The following is a 23,424-nucleotide window of genomic DNA, read 5'->3' on the forward strand; positions in this document are numbered from 1 at the left end:
TTCTTCTATGTTTGTCTGATGTGAAGAATAAGCAATTATTGCATGGTTATAATCGTGACATAGGAACAAATGCAGGCACAGACGCTCATTGCTTATGGAGAAAACCATGATCAAGAATAAGTTTTTGATGAGTACTGTTAGAATGTCTGTTATAGTTCCACAGTGGGCTGGATTTGGAGGGTAAAGATTTTAACAGCTTACAAGAAAAGAAGAAAAAAAAAATGCAAAATATTGGTTAGTTATTCTGAAGTTGTTCATTTGTTTGCTGGGTTTTTTCCACAGCTGCACCTGAGTCTGTCAAACATCCAGGTTTTTCTAGACATAGTCTCTTACCATAGCATTTAGGATGTTGATATTCCTCGTGATGTCCTGGTGAGCTTTAGAACTTCAGAAATATCAAGGAAATGACTGCTGTGCACAAAAAGCTACGGTACAGCTCCTGTACAATGAGTCCAATGAATCTGGGCTGATGAACCTACTGCATGTGAATTTCTGCAGATAGCAAACTGAGGTCAGTGAGATTGACACGTCAATATCAGTCTACCAGTGGAAACCAGAAGTGGTTGGATGAATAGTTATCCGTGTCAGTGCTGTGCCTTGGAAGTGTCATAAAATCCAACTTTATAAAAGGGAAACATGCTGACTAGAGCACAGATTTGGGTGACCTTTGGGTCATGTATCATACTTACACAGTATTGGGTGACCTCATGTGAATTGTTTATATATTCTACTATCCGTTGTTTTTGTTGGCCTTCTGTTAGAGGTTTCTATCCTTCTCGAGTGACATCTAGTCTGCCTTTTGTACACTTGGATAGAAAAGACCATATTGAAACAGAGATGCAATGATGAACAAAACATTTCATTCAGGACATTTTAAATTTTGTCCTGTAATATTTTGCAGTTCAAGATAGCTTGAAGAAATGATATTTTATGTCTAAAAAGTTTTGAGACATAACTGAAACATCCAGGTTTTGACAGCATCTTGCCAGCTACTTGAATTTGAAACAGGAGAAAAAATGTAGAGAACACAGAAAGAGTGATGATAGTAAGAAGGAAATGAACTGTATATTGTTAAAAAAATGGATCTATCCAAACATACAAGAATAATGGAAGGTATCAAATCAAAGAAAGTGTTACTGCACTGATAATAGGTTAGGTTAAGGCAGTAAAGTTTCTTAAGGCTGAAAGACAGCAAGTTACTGATTTTCAATATACATACTCTTTGGTGGGGAGCTTCTTGATGAGTATGATACACGGCATTGCAGAAAAGGTGTAGCACATCGAAAACACTTGTCAGAGCTAGAATTTAATCTGCATGAAGATCATGACTGAAAGTTTTGGTTCATTAGGGTTTGGGGTTCATTACAGTTCATTTTGGTTTGGGTTTTTTTTGCTGGGGAGAGGATTATTCTGTTTTAAGAGAACTTAAAATGGTACATGCACAGTAAGGTATGTGAGGTCTGACTGTTTTGCTCTCCTGGTCTTTAAGACAGTTAAATTTATAAGCTTGATGGGTGTATGACATATTGATTGTATAAATGGTAACTGCTTCTGGAATTTCTGCTGAAAACATTGTCATGTTGCAAAACAAGTTCATTTTCTTGCTTATTGTTTAGGATATTAGCCTTTAGGATGGGGCCATCTGTAAAGATCAGTCAGACTGGTTAAACATGTCCACCTCTGCTTCTGCAAAGAGGTTAGCATCTGTTTGAAGTTCAGCTTCTGTTAATTGAGGAGAAAATCAACCGTGGGCTACTGCATAGATTATAAAAGGAAGTCCTACTGAATATATACCAAGTTATTTCCTAGGGGTGGAAACCCATAAAGGAGAGGGACACTTCTTTCTGCTGGGTGAAAAGAACATCAAAGTGAAGAAAGAATTTGTAAAATAGTGAATAGCTGTCATTTTTTAACAGTAATAAAGTGGTTTAGAAATTATCATGTAGACAGATTTTAGCAACTTCTAGGTATGATGTCTTGGTATCAGTGCTATTTTTTTTAGTAGTCATTAACAAACTCTGGGTACCAGCAATTTCTAAATGCAAATATTTAATAGTGTGTTTCAGTAGAAAGCAGAAGAGGATTTTAAAATAGTATACATCAGTAGTAATTAGATATGTCAGTTAATGCCCTGTGAACACGCATAAGCTTGTGTATTTCTGTGGAATTAAATCAAATTGTCTCAGCAGCTGACAAAGTTACTTTATTTACCACTGAAAGGGTAAGTGTTCCAAAGCTAGCAGAACTCCAGGTGATCCATTATACAAATTAACAAATATGAAACATTACATAATCAATTTATATCTTAAATCTGTGATATGATTTACTGAAAATTATTTTAGGAAACATATACACTTGACAAAACCATTTTTCTGGTACCCTTTGGGATCAGCAACTGAGTTTAGGTTTTGTAAAACACAGTCACATATTCAGCTGATGGAAATTGATAGTGATATTAATACAATTAGATCTGGTTTATAAAGATTTTACGCTTCTGAGTCTAAAATCCAACAGTAAGTCTAATGGCCACCTGGCTTGTCTTAAACTAATGCAGTGTGTATATAATGATTTAGGTCTCCGTTTTGGGTAACAGAAAGCACAAAGATATTTCCTCCTGCAAAAACAGTCCTCTAATACATCCTTACTGAATGTCAGTATTCTCTGAATCCTTTAAGCAAAAGCCAGCATTTGTAAAGGAAGGTTTCAAGCACAGACAGCTTCCCAGTAGGTTATGATAGAGCAGAGTCAGAGAAGCTTAGAATGAAGCATGTTGCAGGGCATGAACTAGTAAAAGTGTGGTACTGTACAGCTCCAGCCCACCTCACCCCAGACAAGTGCACCATGAAATGAATGAAGCAGGTTGAACAAAACAGCCCCACAAAAAATGTCCTAGCCTCCCCTTATAAGAATTTCAGCATGATGGGGCTTTACTAGTGAATTTCATTACTTAGACACAGAATAACTATTAAAAATGTGTAACTTTGCACTGCCTTTTAATCTTTGAATTCTTCCTAAATAGAAGCAAATTTAAGTTTAGAAGTACAGCAGTTCTAGAGAAATTTAAAAGAAAATAAATAAAAATTGTTGAATCAGAATATACTTCATGAGAATGACCTAAAATTCTGTTTAAATTCATATCACATTGAAGTTCTGTATACAGTAGAACATGACGTAAGTGTTCGCATGTGCTTTTCATATAGAAGCCCTTGCTCTCATCTGTACCTTTACACCACAGACAAATCTTGTAGCTCACACAATGTGGATAATTGGAACACAAAAAAATTTAATAGTTTGAGCAGAATCAGACCAATCCATTTTGGAGACTTTCATCCCGGTTTATTTGCTAGTTTGAAGCATCAGCATCTCAGGTCGTATGGAAGTTAATGAACTTTATTTTATAGAAGTTGGAACTAAATATTAACTATTTCACTGCAAGTATATCTTATTACAGAAACTAAAGATGAGAATTAAGCTCGATTCCCCATTCAGAAGCTATGGCTTCATATACTGCTCACACATGGGTTTTATTGGTGATGTTAATATTCACAACAACAGCGCTATGTGCTGTATTCATAATGCCTCTCCAGGCCGTACTTTCATATTTATTGAAAGAGTATGCCTTCTAATGTAGGGATAGTATCTCTTCAATTTTGGGTTGCATCTAGCAACTTTAGGACAGTCTGATAAACGGGGAGGAAATGTTTATAGTGAAGCAAAGTGAAATTTGACCCCCTCCGCAGGTAATAAGTTTTTAGTACAGGAAGCATGTTAGGATGATATAAGATCCACTGAACAAAATATGATGAGAGATGGACTGAATTACAGACAAGTGAAGGAAATGGGGAAAGTCTGAAGAGAAATTGTTTTATATAAAATAGTTATTATTACAGTTAGTCATTAAAACAGCAGTTATAAAATTGTATTTATAGCTGAATAAGGAGTCTCAGTGTGATTAAGATATGCAAGTAGCTAATTGGACTGCTGAAATATTAGGAAATTGAAGTGATGAAAAGTATACAAATGAAAACAAAAGTGCATAAAAATTAATGAGGATGCTGAAATAGGAAATGGAATAAAGGAAAATAACAAACCAAGTAATGCGTAATGAATAACCGTATAGCTGGTAGATACTGGAAAAGCGAACGGGTATACATTGCCTCAGAGTTGCTATTTTTGCAAAGTACAAAGTTTTGGCTTTATTTCTGTACAGATTGATTTCTGCTTTATATGATTAACATTCTACAAAGTGTATTTGCTGCAGTGGAGCTGCAAGGCATTTATCAGTAAAGCCTCTCCACCAGCTGATGATGTCCCAGGCAGTGCTGATGCAGGAGGAAGCAGTCCTTCCCTGCTCTCAGCCACTTACTGTTAATTCTGTGTCTCCCTGTTGTGGTAGCACAAATGTGGTGGTGTTGAAGAACCAGTCTGATCACCTGCTCGTCAGAATATACTATCTTTAAAGGTTTATGTAAGAGATTATTATTTGTCCTTTGGTTTGTCTTCCAAGGCTAGGAGGTGGCTAGAAAGGTTAAACCCCAAAAGCTACATTCTTGCTGCATATAGTGCTAAACATACACAATGCCAGTCATTTCCATTCCTTGAACTTATTGTAAGAAAGCAAGGGATTTAGATGGTCACTGGGTCTTTAATTTTAAATTATTTTATTTTTTCCCACTGAGAACTGCAGTTTTGATCACAGCTCGTACAATGTTCTCCAAAAGGCAAAGGCAGGATAGTTGTCAGAAAGCTAGGTTATTGTTTTCTAATTTATATTTTTAATTTAGAGAGTACAGAAAGCTGGTTTGTAGCAGGTGCTGCTGCAGTGCCTGGGAATTATCCATTGCCAAAGCAACTGGAATATGGTCACATGATTGATTTGAGTGTAAATACCATCATAAATTCTGTGTATCTTCACTGTCTAGTTACTGTGTTGTATTTAGGGTAATCTCAGTGCTGTGTATTTCCTTCTGAATGGCAGAGAAGCTCAAGTATTTTATAGTAATAGAAAGTAAGTCAGAAACTGGACACAAGACTAATGGAGTAAAATAAACCACTGCGCCTTTATTTCTAATTGTGTGGTACTACATAGGAAGGGACATCAAGAGGTCATTTAATGCAGTTCTCTTTGCTAAAATAAGATTAAAAGATCCATGTCATTTCAGAGAAGTTCTCAGCCAGTTTTCTGTTAGAGAACCTATGCAACTATCCCAAGCTGTCCTTTTGCTTGCTATTAGGATGTCCCATCCCCAACATCCCCCTCTCCCTAATAACCAGCTTTGAGCTTCCTTACTGCAGTTTAAACCTATTGCTTATTTGCTGTGGAGATGAAGAACATACCATTCTGTTCCTCAACAGTCGTTTATTTTCCTGATGACTGCTATAATGTTGTCTCATCTTTTTGTCTTTGTCTTTAGGCAAACTACTGGAATTCAATTATTCTTTTGGTATAGGTAGTATTGATTATTCCTAAGTATTCCTCTCCCTAGCACTTGTGCCATTTAAATTATGTTCTGTTTAAGAGCTAATCTCTGCCTCAATAAATTTATCATGTGGAAGTTTAAGAAAAAAACGTTTTTTTTCATGCAGTGTATAAATAAAATATGGAAGTCTTTGCACTGGGCATTGCCGAAGCCAAATTATAAATGGGTTCCAAAAAGGGTTATATGCAACCCTTATGGAAGATAGGTCCACTGGGAGCAGCTCAAAATAGGTTTCCGAAGAACTCAAAGATAGGTGTTCTGAAACTAGTGGTTGTACCTGGGAGGGAAGAATTGAGGAAAGGGTTGGGTTGTTGCCCTGTTTCTTGTATTCTTTCTCGAAGCATCTGCCTAAGGATATTTCGCTTACGATGTTCTGTCATTTTATTGTTTCATCTTTAGTAAGCTTACTATATAGTGGTGTATATATGAATTTTATACATTTGTCATATTGCTATTTCTAATAAATTCCATAAAAGGATTATGGGTCTCTTATCTCCTACCAGATTGTGAGCTAACCCAGGAAAGGTTAAGAGGTTGCCATTGCCATATTGCTCCTTTTGCAAACAGCTGCCTGAGTCTTTAAAAACACTTATCCTTCATCTTGTTGATTAGTTGTTGACCTGTATCTTGTAACACAAGCTTCACTCCTTTTTAAGATCGAGGGGAAACATTATGTAATTATGGAGATAGTATTGTTCTTTAACATGTCTAATTATTTTTGGAACAGTGTATTTCCTGGTTTCACTTATAAGGCAGCGAGTTCCAATTTTGAACTATTCAAGGCAAAAATATTTCATAGTGCTTGTTTTTAAGCAGCTCATTTTGGTTTTATTGATTTCCTTCTTCTCCTTCCCTGGTTTTTGTATTTTTTATTAAGAAATTTGGCTGAGATTGGTCTTTGGAGGAAAGTCAATTGATTCTGTGCAAGCTAGATATTATTTGTGGGTTGTTGGGGGAAGAGTCAATTAATTTAATACCAGGACTAATATCTATCTCCTTTCTAGGTTCTATTTTCTGACTCATTTTGTAATTTCTTAGTACTGCTTATCTTCACCTGGCCTTCAATGCAGTGACATGACCGTGGAATATTATTTTTCTTTTATCTGCTTTGCAAAAAGATTGTGTGTTTTGATCTCTAATCTTGTCCTTCCCAGGGTGGGTTACTGCAGTCCTTTTCTTTGTGGGCTGCAGATGGAAACAAATGAAAAACTTCATCTGGAGTAGATTGCCAGTTGCATGACAGTATTTTATAAGGAGACTTTCTGTAGACTATCTATTCATTGCTGTCACCTTAAAATGAAATTAAAATTGGTCCTATGCTCATACCTTCAGGAAAGAAGAAAGCCTTTGTTAAGATTTGAGTGCACTGGGAGGTCTTAATTGCCCTGATCTGCTTCAGCTGTGGTATTCCCACCCTGGCCCAGCTGTGTGCACTCTCCCTTAAGAGTTCAGCCCCCGTGCACTGCCTTCTTGGCTTGACTTGGGCTCAGTCTCGTTGCTGTGAACTTGCTGGAGGATCTCTCTTGCTCTCTTGGTTAGACGTGGTGATTTCTCTGCTCTCCACAAGCAAAGGTACAGTGTGAAAGGGCTTGTGTTGTCATATGTGGCTCCCCTTCTTTGGAAGCAGAGCCCTTCTGAACCTTTCCAATCTTGGCCTTTGAGCATTAAGATTAATGGGGTGGGGTTGGGCTACACTTTTGGTACAGTTGCTAATAGGTTTGTGTGTTTTCGAAGGTCTCTGATTCTGTATTTTGTTCTGCAATTTGTACTGTCTCTTGGCATTTGAGAGGTGCTGGAATGTTTGTTTTCTTATTCAAAACTTCTCTAAGGAGCTGTTTTGGAATGAATTTTGTTTGGTAGAGTGCTAACTCCTGTGTGCTTTGTTGCCTCCTACACCTCTGTGAAGGAAGTGTTAGTTAAAATGAATCAATCCAGACCTTAATCACAATATGTAAAATAAAAGAATAATGTAAAAGTAGGATGGTGTCTACCATCAGTTCTGATGGCTTAATGAAATTGCTTGAGAAGGTAATAATACTGAGCTAAAGTGAGATGCTACAGCTCTTAGCCTCAAAAAATCTACTACCTTAAGTGTCTGCCTCAAGGAGTAAATGGACTGCTTTAAAGAAGCAGATGAATGAATAGCTGTTTGAACATACTTCTAAAATATAAGCCTTTTCAGGTGAGGAAATATTCCAACCAACAATCTAATCAGTTAACAAAAAGAGTATTTGAGTTGTTTAGAAAGCACAGATTGAGGTCAGTCAAGTCAGCCAAATGAGCAAGGATTAATGTTTTTCTGAACTGTTGCAAGATAATTTTTACCTGTTTACCTCAAAGTTTTGCTGCTGTGAAATAAACTATGTAGAGTATTGAGAGATTGTTTTCTAGTACCTTTGAGTGAGTTAGTTTATAGCTGAATAATTGAGTGGGGTTAGGTTTATAAAAATAAAAGATGAGTGATGGTTATGAGTGGAATGAGAATGATTACAAATCATCAGCATGATTATGAAGATTGAGTGGAAGTCCAAGGAGTGCCTTAGAAGAGCTTTGTCTTCCTTTGTTCCTAGTTTGATTCCAATGCAAAACAAAAAATGCATTCATTTTCAAATTGCAGGTTTAAAGTGAAACCGTGGGCTCTGTGGAGGTGTTCTACAGGTGCTGCTGTTCAAGCCTAATCACAGTCCCACCTGTTCCTTAATGGCAGATTGCCCTTAGAGGCTGTGGGCTGCAGTAGCAAAGATGAGGGTGGAACTGTGATAAGCCTTTTTATTTTTTTCAGTCCACAGGCAAAACTAACAAAACCTAAGCAATGACTTGACTTTTTGTGGAAGTCCGGCCTTTTGTACTTGAAATATGTTTGCAAAAACATCATGGGATTCTCTAATGCTTTTGTACCCTCACAAATCAAAAAGTAATTTTCAGTTCTCCCTAGTATTGTGCTCTTGCATGACTTGCAGAATATTGAATCTTGGCAAATATTTTGCTTATTCCTGTTTCAGCGAAATAATGCCAATAGACAAATACTAATGCAAAAAAAAAAAGATACAAGAAAGAAACACTTCTTATGTAGGCTTTACACTTGGATAACCTGTTGGGTAACTGAAAGAAGTCCAAAACCTGGAGGTTAATCAGCTTGAGAAGGAGCTGATAATTTCTGGTGCTAGGATAGCCAGTAGGGACAGCTGAACTGGGCACAGTTTATAGATCTTAGTGCAAACCATTGCCAACTGCAGTTCATAATTAAGTGCTAGATTAACAACTGACTTGTTAGGGTTTACATTCCTTGTTCCTCAGTGGTCTCTAGTGGTGTAGCAGTAATCTTGATGAGTAGTGGGGACCGCTGAAGGTGATGGTGTTTCAGGCATTTTAGATTAATCTACTTAGGACTGTGCCTTACCTTTCTGAATCATAGTTAATAGTTTTCAGGGGCCTTCACTTTGATTTTGGTTTATGTTGTTTAATAATTTCAATAAATAGAATATGTTACTCCTCTACTGAACAGTGCTGAGGTGCCTCTTGAATTTTGTTATGCAGCTTATTTGTTAATACATCCTGAAAATCTTCAATGCATGTTCATAGAAGTGACTGAAGAGCATGTATCTAAAATCCAACAGTGTTTGATCATGCTGTGCTTACACCAGATCAGATTATCTGCTTGCAGAGACCTCAGACTGTGGTTTGATGTAACCATTAATGACCATATTAAAAATGAGCGTATGACAAATAGCTGGATGCGTGGCTTTATTGTTGGTTTGAGGTGCACTGAGATTATGTAGTTCTAAAAAGCAAAAATAGCTGTGAACTGGTTTGAATCAGCTGTTGACTTTCTACTAGAATTTGCTCTCATTAAATAGGAGTCATCTTCTGTGATTTTATTTTGGGTTTTAATTAATCCCCCTCTCCCCCCCCAAACTGAAAGGGTCTGTTTATTTTTTCATAATGTATCTTGGATCTCTGTCATATATATATATCTCAAAGCAAAATAATAGTATTCTATGTTATCCAATCCCTTACAGAGAAAATCCTGCATAGTAAATAGAATGCAGGAAAACAACACAACTGTAATAAAGTATGCATTTTTAAATGAGGAGTTGTGTGCTAAATACTTGTTGGTTACTAAGCATCTTTATGAACCAGATACCATTCCTTGCTTTCTACAGTAAGCTCTGTAATTAACAATGGAAATAAGTAGCTACAGGCAAGATATTTGTGCATATGTATGGGATAGTTTTCCCCCTCACTGCAAAGGAATTGATCAGATTTGCATACTTGTTCTTTAGTAGGACCTTTATTGCCTTTTGTAAAGTTTTTAAGTATCTTGAGCACAGCAGCAGCTTCTTAATTGTTTGTGTGTTCATCTCATTTACACTTGTTAACTGAAAGCAGCATTGCTGGAGAAAAAAACTGGACGTTTCAGAATGGGAACGTGTGCGAAGCTGCATCTTCTGTGTGTTTGAAGATAATGAGAATTAAAATAACTAAATGCAAAAGAGAACAAAATTAATGATAATTGATCTTATGTAGTGGAGTGTTCATTTCCTCGAAACTTTCAATGGAGACAAAAGTTGCAAATTGTTTTTGGAAAGCAAAATCAGACTTTAAAGTGTACAAGAGCCAGCTACATGGTCATTACACGTACTGAGCAAGCACGCAGGCAAACATCACATGTCTTAAAAGATGCAAGAAGAAATTTGAAAGGCATCCAGTTCTATCAGACAAATAAGTTGAGATGAAGTCTCCAGCAGAGGAGAAATTAAGAATTGGCCCAGAATGTGGGTGGTAGTTTTGGTCTAATCTAGTAGTGTGAATTTAATATCAACAGATTTGCTCCATCGAAAAAATGGGTTGGCATAATGCCTGTGGCTTCCATCAGAAAATAAATCATTGAATACCATTACTGTACAGTATGTGATGGTAAAGGAGGTCTGGAACAGTCTTCATCACATGCAAATGTGGCATATATTGCCAGAGCCAGTAGGCTTTGGCATCAGAAAGCAAAACTAACCTTGCTCTGTAATTTGTAGTTATATATATTTATTTTTTTATTTTTGTGATATATTTTTATTTTTATATATATTATTTTTATATATTTATCTTTTTTGCAAATGTGAGTTTTCAGAACTCTTTAAAATGAATCAAGATTAAAATGCAAAACAGGGCATATTTCTGCATTATTGTTCTCACCAGTGAACTCAGTGGAGTTTCCTCAGTAAGCAGTTTGTTACACTGTGTTCTGTGGATGATGTTTCTGCTAATATTCCTTGTGTATGAAAATATTGACTCTGGGAGGCGATAATAGAACACACCATGGACAGGCTTATTAAATGCACCTGATTTATATCATTCAGAAATGTAAAGATGCTTACAGAGTTACACAGTTCTCTGCTTGAGAATGGGCTCAGAAAGACCTCTCTTACTATGCAATTCTGCCCCCACCCCAAGATACTGGTTTTGCATCCTTTAATTTCTCTTAATGGTATAGCTCATCCATTGATGGGTTTGTTAAAGGAGACTGTAACACTATTTAATGGGAAGTGTTTTGCCTCCTTCAGCATTCACAGTTGCAGACTTGTGGGGGATTTTTTGAGAGGAAATGAAACTGTAGTTAGTTTGAGGTTTTTTTTTTTTTATCCTTGCAAATATGCAAAGCTAATATAAAACTATGCACTTGGTTGTGGTTTTATGTATTAATGAGTGTATGCCAGGTGCCAGTGATTTTTTACAAAGTTTTTTGGTCACTATGTTCTTGAATTGTGTTTTTATGCTATTAGAAATAAAATTAAACATAAAGCATCCTGACTTACACCATTATCAGTATAAAAATATTCTTACAGCTCTTGCCAGGCCCTCCACCCTGTATCTTTCTGTGATTATTTTTTCATGTTGGCGAAGGTGTACTTTATTATCTCTTTTTGAAGAAAGATTTAACTGCTTTTACTAATATTTTGAAAGCATACTGATTAACACATCCTATTTTGATTGTTAAATGCCTGACAAACAGGGAACTAAAAATCACTTTCAGATTTACATGGAGTTTTGCAGTATATTAGAAGAATTTTCATACCTACTATTTACAGTGTGATTCTGTGAGTGGTAAAGCTAAGAGAGGTCAGGATGCTGTATTCCCACCTTTCTTCCCTACCCACAGCTACGTGTTCTTGACCTTTCCTAAGAACTTCCTACATGGTGGTAGTGGGTGAAGTATTTTTGGCTGTATTGGCTCTCAGCTGGATCTCTTCCCTAAGACCACAAACAAGTGGGTGTAAATATCATTGGCACTTGGATAGTGTTTAAAAAAAAAAAAAGTTAAAGTGTTACTATTTATTAAAAAGTAATGATGCTTTTGTGGAGAGGTGGTTTTAAGTTTTCAGGGATTTCTTAGAATCCCGACTGGCTTGTGCTGGAAGGGACCTTAAGATCATCTAGTTCCAACCCCCCTGCTATAGGCAGCGACACCTCACGCTAGACCAGATTGCTCCAAAGCCCCTGTGTCCAACCTGGCCTTGAACACTGCCAGGGATCGGGCAGCCACAGCATCTCTGGGTACCCTGTGCCAGTGCTTCTTCCTTATATCTCAACTGAACTTCCCCTGTTTAACTTTAAACCCATCACCCCTTGTCTTTTCACTATGGTCCCTGAAGAAGGGTTCCTCTCTGGCATCCTTCTAGCCCCCCCCTTAGATATTGAAAGGCTGAAATGTGTGGATTTATGTGGAATTTCTTTCTTTCTCACATTTTAAAAAATCATGGGAGTAAATGTCTCCTACCCTTGACAACACTCAGCTGGAACTGTCATCCTTCACAGGACTTTTGCTAACCTCTTTTTAGCTGACAATTTTAAATGTTTATGTTCTCTGCAGGCAGCCTATTCTAGCACTTTGCCTTTACTGTAGGCAGTTTTTTCTAGCATCAGCTTGACTTTTCCTTACTGCCCTTTATTATGTTGTATCCTCCCAAATCTGGGTTTGTACAACAGATTAGCCCCTTCCTCTTCAGTACAGCCCTTCCTGTTTGAAGGCTGAAACAAAACCCAAATAAGCATCATAACAAACTCTTCCTACATGAAAGGCAGGGGCTCCTGATCTGCTCCATACATATGATGGTCTCTATTTCCCTTCAATAGCATGGGTATGTACATAGTATCTTTCAACATATGTTATAAAAAAACTCCCAACATTTCATTGTGCTGGACTAGACTTTTCCCAGTTGTCTAAATCCCATTGCCAGAATAAAGGTAGTGTTTTGTTTGCTCAGTTAATAAATGATATAGTCATTATGGAGAGAAAATAATTGTGTCTATTTAACTTTAGCTTTGTTGCAGTCTTTAGTTTGCCATAGTTTGATATTTAGATTGCAGAACCTAAATATGTATAGCTTATTTTGACATTATCATGATGGTAGATAGAGATCTTAGTGAATGGTTTTATGACTGATTCGGTTGATGGCATCAGCAGAACTACAGACTGTATGTAAAAGCATTAAAAAGCACGGTTTGGTTGGTTAGTTGTTATTTAAATCGGTGAAAAAACAAGCAGCAGCTTTTTGTGCCCATCTCTTGAAATAGAAATGGTTTCCAGGGGTTATGTTTGGTAAAGATTTGTAGGAAGGGAAACTAAGTTTCATGTCTGCTGGAGTGATAGTTTCCTTTCTGTGTTGTATGTGCGAAGACTTTTGGTTGGGTTTGTCTTTTGTCTGTACATGTACAGTCATGTACACAGCAGTTATGCAATAGGAACTGTCTGCCAGCCTCTGCTTGTTTGTAGGATTTTTGTATGGAAATAGTTTATATGCTCCGTTGTGTATCTTTGAGTGAAATGACATTAAACATTACAGTGCCCACAGATGCCTGCCAATGAAGGGGTTAACATTGAAGGCTTTTTTTTTTTTCCGACATTGATTAAATAGAAGCAGTCTTAATGTATTGTACAATATGTTTGAGTAAAGACTATCAAATAATAAATTTTGTTAAATTTTCTATTGTAGCTAGAAGATATATCTCATGGGAAAGGTTAAATCTAACAAAATGATCATTTGGTGCCTTAAGTGCTCTACTGAATCAAGGCTGCCTTTATTATAATTAGAGAGAACTTCAAAATAATCCATATGCAAGGATGCAGTTGAAACTTGCAGTATTTAGAATGGGAGAACAGCAGGAATTTGACAGCTGTTCAAGGAAAAAATGTCTAATGGCTGCATTAAAAGATGAGGGGAATCTTTATATTTAAGACTATCTCCCTCAGATTAAGGCTGTATTTAAAAACCATATGTCCCCCCACTCCCTCACCCCTGAAAAAAAGCCTTGAACACCTTCCTTCTTTTTCATAACTAAAGCATCTTTTTTGTTGTTGTTGCTTCTCTTGTATTTGTCAACATAAAAATCTGTATATTTTTCTTTTGGGAAACGTTCTCTTTAAATTGGCAAAATATTAAATAGAGCTTACTATAAAACTGGAGTATGCATCATTTGCTCTTTTAAAAGACCTCTTCTAGACTGAAAGACAGCAAATATAATTTCCTTGACTGTGCCCTAAAAGACTTGAAAAAATAGGAGTGCCAGCATCAGAAATACTGACCCATGGAACTTTAGGGGCATGTTTTGCTGCAGCAGAACTTCAGTTTACCTTTTACCTTTCGTGTTCGGCACAGTTAGTATATCATTCTTGAAATCAGAATTGCTTTTTCAGTGTTCTCAAGCTTTCATCATGTTGACAGGAAGGGTTTGCTCCATGTTGCAGTATTTTCCTTTCTGTCCTGCTGTTACTGAGCAGATCATGGGAATGTGTTGTATATGCAGATGATCTGACTCAACAACCATTTCCAGTATGCTTTTCTGACTTTCACTGGTGTTTGTGAAATAAGGGATGAGAAACTTATTTTAAAAAGAGTTTGGAATGCTGAAAAATTAGTTATCACTTATTAGAGCCTTTAGGACATGCTGGTTTGGAAACATGGCGTCTTGCCATCAAAGCACTCAAACTTTGTGCTGGCACTTGAACACTTTTGAACAATTTCTGACTATTCTTCTATTATATTAAACGGACAAAGTTAAAGTGAAGCTTACCCTGGAGAACAATAGAAATAATGATGCTTTGCTGGAAATACTGAAATAAGGCATTTGTTGGCTTTGAAAACTTTTTACTAAGTATCTCCTCACACATGATGCTAGTTTGGAAAAAAAGAATGGTACCTTACTTTGAGAGTGTAAAATCTGCAGTCCTTCTTTCCTCTCTTGAGGAAAACATTATGTCTTTAAGGACACTAGAACTTCCTGCTGTATATTATGAAGGAAGGTCTTTAGGAGCTTATTGAGGGTATCTATTACCTGCCTTGGTTCTGAGCAGCTTGTGATGCTTTGCACAGTGTCAAGATTGCTACATAATGACAACCAGTCTTGGTCCAGGTGCCAGTTTGCAGTTCTGTTTGAGCTGGTGTACCTGTCTTCAGAAGGAATCTGTGAACCCTGACAGGTTTGTATAGGCATGGTCATTTAAATCCCGTAGTTTGTAATGGGATGTTTGCATCCCAGACTCAAGAAGATGTGTAAAAGAAGCTTAAAATAATTTATGAATGCTTGCTTTTTGGCAGTGGGTTCTGAACTGAATGTCCAACAGTAGAAGATTATATTGTATAGATCTTCCATTTCCACCAGTATGTGTTCTTCCATAACTGTTAGTGAGCATATGCATTAAGTCTTCAGATCACTCTGGACAATAATATAGAGAGGGCTGAGACAACCTTACAGACATTCTCATTGCTGTGCCTGAGATATTTGGTCAGTATCCAACTCCTGAAACTTCTTAATGTCTTTAGACTTTGTGTCTTTTTAAAACCAAATCCAAACGCACAAAAAAAGGTTCCTTGGTATCTGTTCAATCTCACAGTATCTAGTTCAGATTCTCTAACAACACCATGTTTTTTGCTTTAAAAATCTGACCATCTTGTAATGTGCCTACTTAATGCTGCGTATTTTAAGTATCTTTTTTTGCACTGGATGTAAGACATGCTTCTGACAATTGAGCTGCAGGTTTCTCTTTCAGATAAGGGAAATGTGAGTTGCGCTGTGCCTGGTTTTATGCAGGGAACTGACATATCTGTCTGATTCCTAGTTGCAGTGCTACTAGTTAGTGCTTGAAGAAATACCTGGTTTTGAATTACAAATCAGTATTGCTATAAAATATTTAGTAAGTGTTGCATTCTAGATGTGGAATTTGCAGAAGCCAATATTCTGAGTGGGAGCTACCTAAAGGAGACACTGTGAAGTGCCAAGGTGAAGCTCAGAGGGCTGACGGGGCTAGCTCTTAACTGAAGACTATGGGTAATTATGCAGAATAACATGGTGTCAGTAAGACTGTTCAAGAAAGACTTGAAAATCGAGTGGACTTAATCTTGGAGAATGACTTCAGCATGAAATAACTTGAGTCAAAACATGTGCTTAAGTAAGTCAGATAGAGGAAGTGAAAATAGACATCCTCTTTCCTGGGTGAATATCTTCAAATAGGCTTTTTGACAGACACACACATGGCTAGCCAGACAGTCCCCAAATGTTTCCTTCGTCTTGCACTCATTATCTATAAAAATCTGCATTCGTAAAGCCAATTTTTTATTTTCTGAGAATATTTGACAAAATGAGCCTCACATGGGAGGAACCCATGATTTAAGAGTCTTCTTGCACTAAGGCGTACACTAGAGCTCTGACCAGATGAGAGGATTTGAGATTTCCACATAGAATCATAGAATTGTTTGGGTTAGACAAGACCTTTAAGATCATCAGGTTAACCCAGCACTGCCAAATCCATCACTATTGTCCCTAAGCACCACATGTGCACATCTTGCAAACACTTCCAGGGATGGTGACTCCCACTTTGCTGAGCAGTCTGGTAATGATGGTGAACTCTTTTGCTGAAGAAATTTTCCCAATATCAAATCTAAATCATTTATGATTACTTGAGGCTGCTAAAGGTGGATTCCAGATTCGTAGGTTAAACTTTGTAATTTATGCAGGTGGTCTGTTTGGACTGCACATAACTTATACTGGGAGGGATGCTTGGGAATGTGGTGATATAATGAGATTTACAATAGAAGCATGTTGCTGTGTGGACATCATAATAAGCTGTGGGTCACTTTTGTAAAGATAGAGAGGGTTGAAATGAAGGCTGCAGTAATAAAAAAACCTTTGTTTCTTGTTTCTTTTTGCTTTTTTGTTTTCTTTAGGATGTGTACTTGGTCATGTCAAACACTACAGATATATCTGTCTTTTTGGTGGGGAGGGGGTGATGGTTCTTTTTTGGTTTGATTTGGTATTTTGGTTGGGGTTTTTTTGCCTTTGAGGCTGGATTAGCTGGACATCTGGTGTTGGAGATTTTCTCCTCTTTGTTAAAAGAGACATGAGTTGCTGCCATGCCAGGCTTCTGATGTCTGTCCAGAAGATTCTGTAGTCACTGAGACATGCTGAGTTGTGTGTTTAATTATCCTGGCAGGTTTTAGAGAGAAAACAAAAGATGCAAATTGCCACTCTGATAACAGAAGCCTGTACAGAAAATTCCCTAATGGATGCACATAAAAATGTGAACTGCTTAGTAGTGCGGCATCATTTCTACTTGGGAGCTGCCTAAATGTGTTTTGTATATTTCTGGGAATTCCAGAGTTTTGATTGTGTTCAGTTTGATGCTTAATAGATACTCTAAGGTGATTACTTATGGGGTGAAAATAGTATATAGCGTTTACTAATTGTTTTTTTCTTCTGAAAAATGGGCTTTAATGGATGTGGTCACATTTGGCGTGAGTGTCTGTTGGGTTTGATACACTGTCATTGGCCATAAATATATTGTATATTCTATATGTTAAATATTAGTGTACAGTTAAATAATGCTGTATTTAACATATAGCTCATGTCACTGACTACAGTTGAACCTGCTAAGGTTAAAATTGTCTGTAGGGCTTAGTATGTTTACTGTTTCTGCCTGTAAAATCTCTTGCCTCAAGGTCTGACTCCAGGCTTAAGATCTGTCTGTATCCAAAACAAACTGAGGGCAGCTGGTCTTAGCCCAATTTTCAGTCTACTTTTATAGACCTTCTCTTATGTGTTGTCAGGTCTGTGGTCCTGATAGCACAGGGGGTTTTTGCCTTCTTCACGAAGCAAACATTAAGAAGTTGTCTGGGACTGGTGGAAGCAGGCATATCTTTATTGCTACATGGCTGACCCTACAGGTTGGATATGAAGATCAGTGTTTTGGAGTGTTAAGTCTGAAGAGTGGGATTGATTGCTGGGTTGCACAAGACTGTAGGCCTAAGAAATAAAGACTGATATCTGAAGGGATAAAGGTCTGTTTTGCTAAGGTTGAAGTTAGTTTTCAAAACTGAATATATGTTATAAAACTGACTTCTTGGATCTGTGAGTCCTCAGGCCCAGAATTAATGCCAGACTGAATTGCTTTGGATTAATTCTGAGTGTATATCATCCCTTAGATATGTTTATTACAAGGAGTGGATATAAAATTTGGGATCATTTAGCTCAAAAAGATTAGCTTCTGATCAAGGCATGTGGGGTAGTAATAAGGGTTCGAGCTACTTTGGTACAAAAGTTCAAATGTTTTTGAGTTGTTTTAGAGAAAGAGGAAGCATATGATATATATTAGCATTCCAGAGCACAGTAAAACAAATCCAGCAGGGATGCTTAAGCCCTTATCCTAGAAAAATAAAATGGTATAGAAATGTGAATTGTGACATACTAGTAGTAGGCATGGAGAGCAGATTATTAAACATAAGTCAGAAAATTTGCATGCTAGAATATTCTAGGAGATGAAGTTTGGCTAGGAAGTTCAAATACTGTTGCATTGTGATTTTTTAATTGAACTGATTTTATTTTTTTTTCTGGTAGAAAGCATAATTTCTATACTAGAAAATAAAAAAAAAAAATCCATATAAGACCAATGAATTTTTGTTGTGTACATCTTCGTTTCTGTTCTGCACGTGGGTCATAAAGTTCCTGACTTTACAATCTTGTGAAAATGTGCTTCAGGAGTGTGCAAACCTGAAAATTATTGAATGTAGAAGATTTATAGGTAACTTTGAATATTTTGCCAATTATTTTTTCAAGATAATTAACTTGCCATGTAGACAAAAAGTACATGTATTTTATGGAGTCGGGCCATGAATTACAGGGAACTGTTTGATATCATAAATGAGATTCTGTAGTACAGCCCCTGGTAGTAACTCATACTGACTGCAGTTTGCCTCTCAAATTACGTGCAGATGTTAGTATTGGCTATATTGGCTTGGGAACCATTTTCACCCAGATGTAAAACCATGAGTAAAGAATAAATGCTTTTGTTAGCCTTGTATTTCATTCGGGAAAGACTCTTCCAGTGAGAAAATGCATGATGAATGTATTTACCAGGAAGTGCTGGCAAGCGCACCTGCAAAATACATTTGAAGTCTGATAGACAATGATGTTAAAACTATGTAGCTGAGTAAAATATCCCATTTTCCACCATATTCATTCCATGTATCCTGGACAGCCATAGCTTTACAAATAAAATGATAGGTTCCTAAATAAGATCTTGGCACTCCTTACGGCTTGTTGAAATTATTGAGGACAATAGTTAAACAATCCAGAAAGGCAGGCAGAACAGTAAGATTTATTAGGAGATGAATAGGGACTGAAAAATAAAGATCATTACATATCTCTCTAAATCCATACTGTACAGGCATCTCGTATTGTCTGTTGGTTTGATTGTTCTTGGGATATAGTAGAACCAGAGAAGATCTAGAGAAGAATGCTAAAGGATGATCAGTAGAACGAACCTTTTGTTTAGTAAGAACATCTTGGTTATTCTAGGAGGTTTTAGTATGGAAAAGAGATAATGCAGAGGAAATATGAAGGACATGGAAAAAGAGAACAGGAGATAGTCGCCTCTTCCAGTAAGAGAATTAAGGGCTGTCAGACTCAGCAAGTGTTGGTTCAGTATGATTAAAGAAAATGGTTTCTCACATAGCATGAAGTGAAGTAGTGGAAGTTGATGCAGTGTATTGTACATAACTCACTGAAGTTTGGCTTCAAAAGCAATTAGTCAAGCAGGTGAGAAACCCAAATTATTAAGACATTGTATGCAAAAAATGACTTACTTAAAAATAAATTCTTGCCTTGCCAATCTCTGTATTGTAGAACATTCTCGCAGAACACTGTGTGCTCTTTATCCCTGTATACTTGTCATGTTCTTCTTACAGGCTTACTCATTCATCTGCTGTTGGCTGCTGCTGGGAGACAGAGTATTGAACTACATGGGTCTTTTGTTTGACCTTGTATTCCTGTTCCTACAAATTAGATTACTCATGCATATCTGTTGAAAAAAATAAATAACTTTAAAAATCTGAAAGTGAAAAGGGCTAACATCTACTTCTAAGTATAAATTAGCAACTAAAATCCATAATACATCTTATGACTCTGATTCTGGCATCGTTTCTTGGACAAAAACCAAGGCTGTAGCTCTGGCTGAGATGCCATGGTAGGTTAACTGGGAGTGCTAACCCAACTTAAACCATTTTGTTTTTCTGAAAAACCTGGGAAACCTGCATTAATTTTTAATGAAGATCAACAAATCAAGGAATTCAGGCAGCAACTCGTCAGTGACAGCAACCTGTGGATAATTTATGGGCAGGGATTTCACAGAATCGCTGATGTGGGAAGGGACTGCTGAAGACCGTCTAGTCTGATCCCTGTACAAAGCAGGGTCAACTGAACAGGTTGCTCAGGTCTTTGTCCAATCAGGTTTTGGATACCTACAAAGGTGGAGGCTCCACAACCCATTTCAGCCTCACTTAAAAACAAGCAAACAAACGAACAAACACAAAACCCCAAGCAAACAGAACGTGGTGGCATGTTTTTGTGGTGCTGTTATGTTTTGGTAGGGTTTTGTTTTTTTTTTTTTTTTTTTTTTTGTTCTTCAGTATAAATTTAACTTCTTGTATTTCAGTTTTTGCCTATTGTCTCTTTCTTCTCACTAGATACCACTGAGGAGAGTCAGGCTCCAACTTTTTTACATGCTTACCCTCAGTACTTATACACATTGATAAAAATCATGGAATCATCCCCCTGAGACTTGACTTCTCAAAGTTGAACTGTCCCAGCCTTCACAGCATCTCCTCACAAGAGAGGTGTTCCAACCCTTTAGTTCTCTTCATGGCCCTAAATTGTGGCTCCCACTCCTTAAACAAAGCCCATTAACTTTTAAAGAGATGATTTGAGAGAGTTGGTTGCTCCTGGTCTTTACTAAGCTTTTCTACTGGATTTGATTATTTCTAATTCGACTGAAATGGCCATATGAAGGAGATAAGAGGTTTCTTGGTATTATAGTGATTCTTATAGATAATGCAATGCATTTAACATGTGCCTTTATTTGTGGTGTATTATGTGGACAAGCAGTACTAAATGTTCTGAATAGAAGCACTATATGTTCGCTTACGCTAATAAACGTGTCTCTTGCAAGTCATTCTTATTGACTGACATAGATGTTGAGATCTTGTCTGACAACTGTAAACTCAAATTTTATACCTCTGAAAGGGATGTTTTTTCTCTATGGAACAGTTCTGAATATAGTCTGTAGCACTGTGTAGTGTTTAATTATATGTTCAGCACTTTCTTGGTAAGAGTGAGGTCTCTTACTGTCTATAGTGATATGCAAAAGGCTTTTTTTCACTATATCTCTTGTTCTTCAGAAGACCTTTAGACTATGATGACATGTTTGCCTTCTTTTAGGCAACTCACTTAAATGCAAGTAATTGCATGCTGTGTATCTGAGCTTCTGCAGTTGTGATCAAGTGTAGTAACACCTTCACTTTCTTTTAGTGTTGCATATTTTTCCCTTACTGCTTGAACTGTTTTAATGTTCCTCTTCAGCAGTGCTTGCTTTCATGAAAAATCAATGTCTATTTCTGTAAAAGTAGCAGAATTGCTAAAATCTATTGCACTAGTTAAAGATTTTTCACTTATTCTTGCCAAATATTAGCTGACTAATTTCAGAAAGCTAAAAACCAATAAATATAGTTCTAGATAAAGAAAAAATGTCAAAAAGAGACTAATAATTTTTGAAAGATTATATACTTCTTCAAGTTCAGCTGAATATATCTAATAAGTAGGCAGCTATCTCAAAAATTCGAGGAAGGGAGTCCTGAAAAGGAAAGCATCCACTTTTTGAAAGACTGAGAGTTGCCGCTTGCTCATTTTTCACTTCAGTACTTCTTAATAATGTGATTCTGTCCAATTTGAGATTAGGCTGCAGTTATATATTGGAAGTTAGGGGTAGGAGTGCTCCAGAATGGAGACCTTTGGGGGCTATTGTAGGTTGCGATAGTCCAGAAGTTAAGATGATGGCTTCTATCCCTTCAGGCGTGGAGGCTGGCATTCTCTGAGCACCATGGCATGATTCTCCTTCCTCTGTCCAGTCAGAGGTTATAGAGTGGAGGTTAGGATTGAGAGAAAAACAGAATAGAGAACTTGAAGGCTTTTACAGTTGCTAAGTTTAAGTGAGAGCTTTTCTTTTGTCAGTGGGTGGTGTTCTGCTTTGAATCCACGAAGGGGTCTCCAGCCTCTGTTCTACCTTTTCTGTTACAGTTTTTATAATAAGTGATCCCATATTTGAGGATTAATTATCATTATACTACAGGCTGAGCTTGGCAATATGGTAGGTTTGATTGTTGTGGCTTCCAACAAGACTCTGCCAGTTCTTACTTCCAGGGCTGTCTCTTCAGTGAAGCATATTTTGAAATGCATGGAAATCACAGTGACTTATAAAAGAGATGGCATTTTTGAGCCACATCACTGTATTGCCTGGCAGCAGTAATTTAAGACAGGATTGCACATGATTTACAAGAGAATTTGTGTTACATCTTTCTTATTTATTTTCTTTACTTACATATGAGGAATTTTTTGGGAAGCATGTATGTGCATGTTTTCCAAATACAAGTTTTGTAGCCAGTTCTATAACTGGCTGATTTTACTGTATCAGTAGTATTTCTGGTGGCTTCTTACACTTAGGAGCTGCTAGTTAAAATTTTCTGCAACAGGAACCTCAAAGTCTGTGAATTTCCTGCTTTTTAATCCATTTTCTTTTTTTTTAACAGTTAATGACACTGTCACGCTATGGTCTATGCTGAGCTTGTCCACCTTAAATGGAGCATTCTTGATCAGTTACACATGCTGTTCTTTAGGTATCTTCCATTATGTTCTGCTAAATTCACGTTTTATTGTCCACCAAATCTCATTCAGTTATGATGAACGCTTTTTGTCAGAACCTAATGCACCATTGCGATTATAGTGATTAAGGGACTCATTTCTTTTGAGAGAGTCTATTTTCAGAAATACTATCTAGAGCAATTGCCACAGTCTTTAATTGCTGCATTAGAACCATTACACCTTTGTGTTCAGGATTTACTGTTCATTCTGATCTCTCTATTTTTGAGTAGTTCTCACTAGTGAATGTGATTGAGTTTCCACTTGCATGTCCATTGTTGTTAACCTCTGGACTTAAAGTACCCACTTAGTATCTCCAGAATATATTTTAACCCTTGCCAAGTGCAGTGTAATTTCGGTGTTCTAGGTAACTGAAAGACAGCTAAGTACTACAAACAGGAGAGCTTTGCACTTTGAAAAGATATCTTACTTGCCTTTAGTTTGTTTGGAACCACTTATTAACTATGCTCTTTCATGTCAAATCAATGCTAGTTTTACAAAGCTGAAATCATCCTTATCCTTCTGTCTGTGTTACTGTGCAGTAATGGCATAAACTCTCTGGAAGCTTGTGAAGAAGAGTTTTGAAAAGGTGGTAAGAAGGGAGGGAGAACTTACCCATTGGTGCATTTTATTTATTTATGTCCTCGTAGCAAACAACCTTTAAAATTCAGGTTTAGGACCCACAGATAGCAGCGACTCCTCCACTAGTTCTACC

At 37.0% G+C, this 23,424-nt stretch overlaps 1 long non-coding RNA gene across 3 annotated transcripts in view; it reads left to right on the plus strand.

The window, feature by feature from the left end:
• The window catches only part of LOC133215607 (uncharacterized), a 356,656-nt gene that overhangs the window by 8,512 nt on the left and 324,720 nt on the right, over positions 1–23,424 (plus strand). For 2 of the 3 annotated variants that reach the window (XR_009726428.1, XR_009726427.1), the window contains exon 1: positions 6,966–7,052. The exons of the other annotated variant lie outside the window; for it this stretch is intronic. This is a non-coding gene — a long non-coding RNA (uncharacterized LOC133215607). Of the gene's footprint in view, positions 1–6,965; positions 7,053–23,424 lie in introns of those variants that run through there. 3 annotated transcript variants of the gene reach the window in all.

Source organism: Neopsephotus bourkii, unplaced genomic scaffold (genome assembly GCF_033783945.1).
Source record: "Neopsephotus bourkii isolate Nb327-2 ecotype Australia unplaced genomic scaffold, CSIRO-AGI_Nbou_v1 NB_991, whole genome shotgun sequence".
NCBI lineage: Eukaryota > Metazoa > Chordata > Aves > Psittaciformes > Psittacidae > Neopsephotus > Neopsephotus bourkii.